We start from the raw sequence: 9,797 nt of genomic DNA on the forward strand, positions 1-9,797 counted from the left end.
GCAGCACAGGGCACCAGGCAGAGGGAGGGGGAGCGGCCGCTTTTCCCCTGCTCTGAGCACGAGCTCATTCGCCAGAAACTGCTGCTCAGCCCACAGGCAAACGCAGGGTCGGGGCTGCGCGCTGCTCCCCACCTGTACTGAGGGGCTGGGGGACCCAGCAGCAGCCAGGCGGGAGTGCGGGGCCTGCACCGGTGCCAGCAGGGCCCAGAGCGGGGCAGCAGGAGCACCTGGTCCCTGCCGGCATTAGCTCTATGGAGCTGGGTCAGCTCCCCCTTCTCCCTGCTGGTGCAGCCCAGCCCATGCCCTGCGCTCCTACCACCCCACCGGCGGTGACCCCCACGGTCCTCTCCAGCCTCCCTCCACCCCTTCCCATCTGAATTTCCCATGCCGGCACAGCCCCATGGCCCCAGGCCAAAAGCCCCTGCTAGGCAGGGGTTTCCAGCTGGTGGGGCAGGCCCTGCTGTTGCAGAAGGCTACCGGGGCTTCCCCTGGGTCCTACTGCCCCGGGTTCCTGTCATCTTTGACAGGAGCCCGGGGCAGATAAATATTAATTTTCTAAATATTTTAGGGGCCCTGCAGGCTGGATAGACTGACTTGGTGGGCCCGATGCGACCCGCAGACCATATTTTGCCCACCCCTGAGTTAATTGTTCTCTGATACTAGTAAGTATTGCTCTTAATGAAATAAGCAGAGACCTTTTTGAGTGGCATGGAAAGTGTTCTGAAGACACCCCCAAGGACCTGACCCTATTTCTATTGAAATCACAGGAGAAACTATGGTGTTGAATAATTTAACTGCATTGGGGTCCAGAAAGGTTTTTTGTTTGGCTTGGTTTTTGGTTTGGTTTGTTTCTAAAGGATTTCCATAACTTCAACCAGCACTTCTCAAGGCAAAGCATAACAGCACTAAGTTTGTAAAGAAAGCACATACACTTATGTGTAATCTGAACTTCACACAAAGTACAGAATTGGAAAAGAGTTGCTACTAGTTTACCAGAGAGATCAAAAGATCCCAGCTCTGAGGCAGGGAATGTACAGATTAGTTCTGCAGCACGTTGCACACGGGTGGCTCCTGTACTTCCATGCAAGCCTATTGCCTTGCAGTTCCATGTAGGCCCGAAGAGTCTCTTCTCCCCCTCCCCCCCATTTCCCCTTGCATCAATGCAAGATTGGTTTCGAAGCAGAAGGGAGTGCCTCAAAACAAGGGCAAGAGTTAGAGCTAAAACTAAAGTTACTTTGATGACAGTGTTTCTTTTGCTGATGTGGCTTCTATAAGGTGGGGGAAGAGTAATTGGGATGAGATCTCTCAACCTTATATTAATGTTTAATGGTACTAGACAGAATCATTTAAACCTCTGGTTTTCTATCACAAATTCTTTAGTTTATTTGAAATTCCAATTTGCTTCAGTGTTGGGGCTATTTTCTCTCCAGTGTGCTCGTCTCTAGGTCACTGACTTTAGTGGAGTGATCCTAGGGAGAAGTTTGGGCTTCTGTTGTATATTTTCTTTATTTTCCAGTTCAATGGCATGGCTCTGCGAGTGTCTCTGAAGTGCTCGCTGTGAGCGTAGCACTATTCCAAGTACCAACTGAAGATGGTACCTTCCCCAAGAAGTATCCAAAGAGGATCAGACCATTGCAAGTGCATCAATGTAAGGTTAGCTTTAATGATTCCTTTCTTGGGAGTGTCATAGCTCAGTCTCCATGAGGGACTTTAGTACTGGTTGGCATATGAGAAACAGGAGGGTAAGTTATGCCCTTGGGAGTGATTTGGTTTCAAAACAGAGGTGAGGTCTATTGGGATGCAATATACTTTTTCTTCAGGTCATGGGAAAGCCCCCAGCAGGTTGGCTTGAATTACCCAGAGATACAGGCAAAGCTTCCAACTAGGCCTACAGAAGTATTGGAACAGGAAGTTGTGTTATGGCTGGGATGGATGCAGCTGGGTCTCATTAAATTGTGGAGTCCATACAAGAGGGAGGAAGCAAAAAATGAGTAACCGAGGTGGAGGAGGGGGCAGGTTGTGCCAAAGTAACCTGGTAACACTGGGACCTTCTGGAACACCCTTTCCTGTTTGCTGCCAAGTAGCGTGTCCCACGACTTGCACGGATGAGGTTGACAAAGGGGTATCAAGGTCAACACAGCTGACTGAACAGCAGAGAGGCTTTTCTCCATTATCTTTATGTAATCTGTGCTGAAGTATTGGGTCAAACAAGGCAAGTAAAAAAATAAACTTTCATAAGTAAAGCCTGATATCCTGCTAGCAGACACTATATAAATTACAACTGAGAATGCAGGGCAGAAGTGAGGTGAGAAGGCAGCTTTCACCAGGCATAAGGAGGCTGCAATCTGATGGCTTTCTAGGTGCTACCACAGTATAAATGTAGGAGTTAGCAGTAGAAACTTAGGTAAGAAATAGGGATGCTGGACACGTAGCTTGTTTGGACCTATGTGCAAAATTTAAATGACTAAATTATAATATCAGTGCCTTTTGCATGAGAATGTAAACTCATGACTGAGACCACCTGAAACATAACAATACAGTTAATCCCATCTCTGGCTTTGGTATCAAGTTCCCCCCCTTCCCCAACTAGTCTAAACTGATTATGAATAAGCTCCCCTTTCAAAGTGATTACCTCTCTCTTGTTATTACATTTCTCGCCAGTCAGGTGCCTGTGCCAGTTGGATAAATATTTTGGGATTTGCCCTGTTATAACAATGACCTCTACAGTGCCTTACAATTCATAGTCTAAAGTGCTCAGTCCAAGTGATCAAGCCCTACTGCAATTAATCAAGTGGTATACCTCCAGTTTCGGGTGTTGGGCTCGAGCAATCAAGCCATACTATAGTTAAGCAAATGATAAACCTCCAGAGCGATCAAGGGTTTTGTGCATGTCAGTCTTGCCCACAACAACCAGAGATAGATCCAAAAGTGTAGCATTTAGAACACAACTGTCAGCTGTACAACTCCACCCTGTCAGCTTTATCTGGACCCGGATCTTCAACCCATCAAGAAAATATGCTTTGAAGAAACAGTATAAAGCAAGACAGAATTGCCAACAAGGTGTGTGCAGTCCAGGAAAGACCAAGAAGCCATCCTGCCACCCAGCCAACAAGTGAAGGATCCACACTTTGAGGGCTGTACAAGAACTGCTTCTTGCCTGCATTGGGTAAAGATCTCTTTGGAGCTAAAGCAATACTAGGACTATTAGCTCACTTTATATTAGGAAAGAGTCTTTTTCTGTTACTTAGTTTTGTAGCTTGTTAGTAGTTATTAAAACTAGCTTTCCTGCTATTTATCAGCTGAGTGTTGTGTCAATTCATAAAGCACTGGGTTAAAAATTCAGTTTCTAGGTGAAATAGGGAGAGGAAGACAGATGAGAGAAGGACAGACTACAAGAGTGAGCTGCTACAGAAGCAAAAAAACCACTACAGTGAGCTTTTTGTTTTTCAGAACACGGAGCTGAGTCCATTGTTGGTGTAACTCAGTAAAGTCTTTGAACTGAAACCAGAACTGAATTTAACCCACTTGGAAGTGATTCTAATTCAACATGGATTTTAGATGGGAAATGGGCCTAATACAATTTGCTGTAGAGATTCTGAACTGCTGATCAATACTAATGCTAAATAAATGTCTCACTTTAATGGGGTCAGCAGCATATTGAAGAACATTCATACATAATGTTATTGATCAGCAACCCAAATGTCCCACAGGGAACTCTAGACAGACAGGCACAAGACCTGATTGTGACCTTGTGTAGGCCTCTCTAAACCAGGCATAATTCCAGTGATATTTCTGCCTGTCCATATTGCTGCTTTCTTGCAACTCTGTTGTTTCTGACTTGATTGTGTGGAGGCTGAGGGGTTGGTGAGCTGAGGTGGCCTAACCCTGACCTTCTTTGACTGAGATTGGTAGAAATGTGAAAGTGAATTGAATTCAAGCTGTAATCTGACTGGCTGAAGTGTGATGCAAGGACCCATTCCTCATTTCTCAACACATGTGCATGTGATGTGAGGACCACAGTAATGCTTTGTATCATGTATCCCCCTATGCAGTGTTAATGATACATAAGTAGGATTGTGGCCCAGTGGCTTCTGAGAGAGGAGCTTGTGTTGACTTAATCCTGTTCCAAGTAATTCAATGTCCACATTGCAGATGTCAACCTTGTTAGCATTCCTTGCAAAGAGTCCTGGGATTGAATGGGTGTGGGGAATGAAATGATCTCTGACCTCTATGGGTCATCCGTTTAAAATGGGTTTAAGAGATTTTAGAAGTTTAGCAGTCAGTGCAAGGGATGGGGAGACAAAAAGAAGGATTAAGTGTATAGAGCTGTCAATCTGGCACTTTTCACGAGCACTAAATTCTTACACACTAAAAATTTTCAGGATAAATGTGTCAGATTTAAGTTTTCCCAGATGAAATTGGCGGGGCGGAGGGGGAAGGAGGGGGAAAACCAACCTAGTATGATGGACGGATTCACTACACAACCAAAGACAGATTCAGTGTAAGCTTTGAGAGAAACTTGTAGGCTCTGAGAGCACTATACTACTTTCTGTTGAATTGCTTTAATATGCATCCTTTTCCATGCACTCTGCCTATCGAGCAAATCGCCCATTGACCTTTCCAATATATTCTCTAGTTTTGATGTCTTTTGTAATTTCTATCTGTGTAGAGCCATCCTTGACAAGCGTCGCTGGAACAAACTCAAAAGATTGCTTTAAACGATGCCTAAATAATTAATTGGGCAGCCTAACTGAATACAGAAATCCTGCAGTCGCTCTATTTAGGACGAGATTATGCTAAAACTCTGTAGCCCAAAGAAAAGGGTTATTTTCTTGGTCAGTTGAGTCAGATAGTGTCAGTAATTGGAGGGGAAGAAGGGATAGGCCATATTTGAAATGAGAAAGGCCAGGCCTGAGAGAAGAGCAGGCCGAAAGTAAGAGCTCAGAATAGAAGATGAGCTCTCTGTGGAGTCATCTTAACACAAGTTGCAGACACTATTGCTGATGCTTTCATTATTTTAGCCCCCTGGCTACAATAACAGCACCTTTTGTCTAGCCTAAAAGTAGCAGAATAGTATTTTATGCAGCTCAGGGCATGTGTTGCCAGGGAGAGCAGGCAGTGTTCTTTAGCATCTCAGATACAGAGTGAAAAAGGAGCACTGGGCTCCATGCCCAGCCTGTACTGGCCTCAGGCCCAGGAGCAGGGTATATACTTTGGGCTAAATCAGTCCCTGGTGTAACTCAGTCAAAATTGTTGGCGCATAAATTTGGCCTCCTATTTTGAAGAATATTGGAATGGAGCCAAGCCAATGGACATGGGTTTTTGGTGAAATAAATGCAGAATGCAATTTTCTAGTAAGTTCTGGGGCATTTCTCTAAACATTTGGGGCCAAAATTTCCTCTCATTTACCTCTGTAAGTCAGAAGGAAGCCCAACAGCTTCAGCAGAGTCTCTCCAGCTCTGTGGTAACATAGGTGACATGGGAATTTATCTCCTTGTCTCTTAACATAGGTGGGACAGATTTCATCGGTGATAATGCACTTCCCTCCCTTCCACTTGTGCAGATGCCCAGAAGGGTTGGGGCTCAGTCAGCAGTGTGTGTGGTATGAAGTATGCAGTGCATGGGAAAAACAGATGAGAGGATTCACAGAAAGATAGGAAAAACCTGTCACTGCAGCTGAACCAAACAAGGAGTGCTTGGCAGCTCTGTTCTGCAGTCCCACTGCAGGTTTTCATCACAATGTTGTTCAATAAGCCGGCTTTTGCCATGAAACTGATGTTGACATTTCAGTATGTGTTGTGTTTGTGTACAGTACAGTGGTTTAGGAGATTTATTTTGCAATGTCAAAGTCACATACATGCACTAAATTGCTAATGAAGAGTGCAAACAGGAAGACTTGAATGACAACATCCTCAATGTATCTAACATACAGTCAGGAGGCAGATGGGGGGGGGGGGGGGGGGGGGGCACGCCCCATAGCAGCAGCAGGGGGAGGAGAAGGGGGGGAGGGGGGGGGGGGGGGGGGGTAGTGGCACAGTTACCCTTTTGGATTGGAGTGCAACACAGGAACACAGGGATTTTTAAAGTTCCTAAAGCAGGTGAAAATCCCCGCCTTCCCCTTTGTGCTCAGAAGCATGTCCCCCCTCCCCTCCCACCTACTGCTGCTGATTTCCCTATTGTCCTGAGAGTGAGAGAAACTTCAGAACCACTCCTGCCTCAACCCAAAGCAGGACTGTGTGGGGACTGGGCTCCATTGGGGATGGGGACTGCAGCAACAGCATGGCAGACAGTATTTTTCCCTTCCCTGCCCAGTCCACTAGGAGCAGGTCTGGAGAGGGGGAACCCCCTCCCCATCTCTGCTGCTGCTGTCCCTGTCCTCAGTTGAGCCTAACCCCTGCACACTCCAGCTGGGGCAGACAAGAGGAGTTCTGGAGCTTCCCCTGCCCTGGGACAGCAGGAAAGCAGCAGCAGCATGCACAGGAGTGTGTGTGGGAGGGGAGGAAGGTGGAGGTGATGTGCCTCTAGCAGAAAGGGATTTTCATCCATTTTGGGGACTTAAAAAGTCCCCTGAGATCTTACAGTATGGTTTGCTTGCACCAGTTTGAAAGAGAAAGCTGGGAGCAGAGGTGTGCAGCCACACCTATAGAGCGGGTTGCTGCTTCCACACCCCTCTTTGGGGAGTCCTGCATCTGCCCCATGTATAGCAACAATGTGGACTTACCCATATCTCCTTGACACATTCAGCTTTTCTGTAAACTACTTTTGGAGTGTCATTCAGGCTCCACGTCCATTCTTTCCTTGGTCTCTGCTGGGTCTGTCAGATAATTTATGCTGGATCTCACAATGTAGGTACCTGCCTGTTGGAACCAATCCAACAGGTAACCATATAGCCATCATCTCATGATAGACTTTCAGTCTCTAGTGGCATGGAAATAAAAATCTCCACAGCTAATAATAATTTTTGAGCCATCTAGTCTCCTTTACACTCAGTTTAAAACAAAAATCATTTTCCTTAGAATTTTGGCTCTACAGTATATATTTGTGGACTCTAGTTAAAGATTTTGCACTCAGCTCAGAGAATGGAGAATGTTGGGTCTACCGTAGCTCTGATAAGAGGCAGATTGTAAAGAATACATGTCATTCGTGATTTTGGCACGGCAACAGTAGTTTTACTCTTCAGTTAACTATTAATATACAGTAGTACCATCTGAGTGCACAAAGTACTGTTCGATAGAAGGTTCTATCCTTCTTCCTTCCAAATCCACAAGCCTTGCATGTGATATTTTGTGGCTGTGAAGTGATGCATCACAGGATAGCTGGTGCAAGGAGGAAGGGCGAGGAGAATGTGTGGAGGAAAGAAAAATTGTGTTTAAGTCGTATTCAGTTTGAAGAGCAGATTGGAGGTTAAGGGACCATTTGGAAGAAAGATGAGAATACAGTATGAGAGAGACTTTGGTGGATGAGATGCAGCTTTAAGAGTCATCAGCGTAGAGGCGGTATCTGAAGATACAGAAATGGATTTGGTCACCAAGACAAAATGTGGGCACATGGGCAGGATTAAGTTCTGCGCTCCAGCAGGTAGGGAGAAGGAACAATGACCTGGGTAAGAAGAGAGCCACTTGCTGTAAGTTCACCTTTTAAAACAACAGAAAAGTTACTTTGCTTAGACCAACTTTGCACTCACTTGCCACCTGACCTTTTTAAAATATTACCTCACTTGCAAATAGACTCTTTGTTCACCAGCTTGGCTGCCCCTTCTCTCTGGTCCAACGGGAAAGAATTCCCTGTTTCTCAAGTCAGTCTTCTAGGGAGTCCCCTATAAGAGTAATTGCTACCTGAAACATTTACATCTGTCCACAGATCTACTGCAAAGGAGAGACCCACACTGCCAGGGGCCAATCACTGACAGTGACCTATAAAGCAATTAGAGGGTTTGGCACCAGCATCCACCAGAGTTTTTTAACTAGTGGAGGAACAGAGACAGGCATACCTGACCTACAGGTTTCCTGGAGCCAGCTGAGTAAACAGACATGCTTGCTGGCTGAGCAAGTAAAACAGGACTCCAGAACAACCTTGGATGTAAGAGAAAATGGTGTCATTTGGTTTAGCGTTTCTCAACAAGAGCAATAGGAAGAGAAGGTAGTGTCAATGAGCCGTGATCTGCTGGCTACAGCAGTCCAGTCCAGTCCAGTATGGGTGCAGGCATAAAGCATAACTACTATGGAGTAATTTACCACCGTTTTACTCCTATGGTAAATGTATTCCAAAGCAAAGAGCAGCCATTTGAGTAGCTCTTTTGAGATAGATGCCTCAGGTGCTATTGCAGAGCTTGGCTACTGGATGGCAGTGGCTCCTCTTTTCATTGAGCCATCTAGGAAGAAATTGACTGAGTAGACACATGACACATTTCAGGAGTAACTTTCCAATGGTGTGAAGTTAGTAGACTATTTTATAAAGAATAACAATAAAATGGATTTGAGTGATTCACTATATAGCAGAGTTGTGTCATACATTTGCTCCATTTTTACTACGTAATAGTCAATTTACTATATGGTAACTGTCACGTGCCTGTATCCTATTATTATTTAATTATTGCTATACTACAAACAGTGTAGCAGTGTCATGAGGCTTCAGTTGGGGATCCTGGTGCTAGGAACAGTGTGAGCACATAACAAAAATAGTGCCTGCCCCACAGAGTTTACACTGCCAGCTCACTCTGTTTCTTTGAATTCCAGTTGTTAGTGCAAAAAAAAAGGGTAAAGTACACATCTCAGAAGAAAAACGGGATTTCCTGCATGGTCAGGGACTTGTTACAATTACAGCACAGGTGCTGGATTCTGGTATTACAGGTGGGGCAGGTCCCAGGAACATGATCTGCTTACATGTTTTTTGTGGTAGAAATATGCAGTAGACATCCACGTGCTGGAGAAGCGGAAGATTCCATACGTCTGTCTGTTTCTGTTGTGCCTGCATATGTACATAGTAAGGGGAGGCATTGGCTAGCTTTACTGAATCTCTGACTTCTCCAGCCAAGTTCCCCAGTTACTCCTGTTATCACTAATACACCAGCTCCATCTTGTGACCAGAAATGGCATCTTTCTCTAAGCAATTCTAAGTCCATTTTGTGGCTTGTTTTCTGACATCAGAGGGTGACAGTAGTTGCATGTTCCTGTTTGTTCTCATCTGACCTCCATTGTTTTAAACCCTGAATAACAAGGGCAGAGGTGACAGTGGAACAACCTGGACCTGCCTTATTTTAGCTGTGTAATGTAAATTACCCCAGGATTGGGAGAAATCTACAAAGTCTACTTAAATTACAATAGTATTAACCTGCTGTGTGTCCAGGCCCAGGGAAAAGCAGTCCCCACCCTTAAAAACTTCTGTTTCCTAAAACTTCAATCAAGTTGCTTCTTATTCTTCCCCTTTTCCAGGTATACAGGGCATGCTCAGTGCAAGGGGTAGGGCAGAGGAGGAATGAAGATCTAATCTCAAGCATGTCCACCTGCTCCAGTTCTGCATACCTCAGATTTAGAAATGAAATGATGAAGACATTCTTGGCCTTCCCCTGCTGCTGCTCTTGATCTTTGTTTCCAGTGGGCTTGAGAGCTGCAGTGGCGGGATTCCCTCTGGATACCCTTACTACCTCCTTTCTTTGTTTTTTCATGTGTGGTGCTGATGGCTAGAAAAAGGTATTTAGAAGTTTGCTTTTTGGAATTGGCTTATAGGTAAAGTAGACATTGCATTAGGACAATGATCCAGGGCAATGGCATGGGTTAATTGATTTGTAAAAGTCTTTT

The 9,797-nt window shown here is 45.1% G+C and overlaps 1 long non-coding RNA gene across 1 annotated transcript; it reads left to right on the forward strand.

The window, feature by feature from the left end:
* Positions 1 to 568: 568 nt before the first annotated feature.
* Positions 569 to 3,280, forward strand: LOC112549789. Its single transcript, XR_003093307.1, has 3 exons — positions 569 to 662; positions 1,517 to 1,653; positions 2,666 to 3,280. It is a non-coding gene; the product is annotated as an uncharacterized LOC112549789 (long non-coding RNA).
* The last annotated feature ends 6,517 nt before the right edge of the window (positions 3,281 to 9,797 follow it).

This window comes from Alligator sinensis, unplaced genomic scaffold (assembly GCF_000455745.1).
Source record: "Alligator sinensis unplaced genomic scaffold, ASM45574v1 scaffold596_1, whole genome shotgun sequence".
Lineage (NCBI taxonomy): Eukaryota > Metazoa > Chordata > Crocodylia > Alligatoridae > Alligator > Alligator sinensis.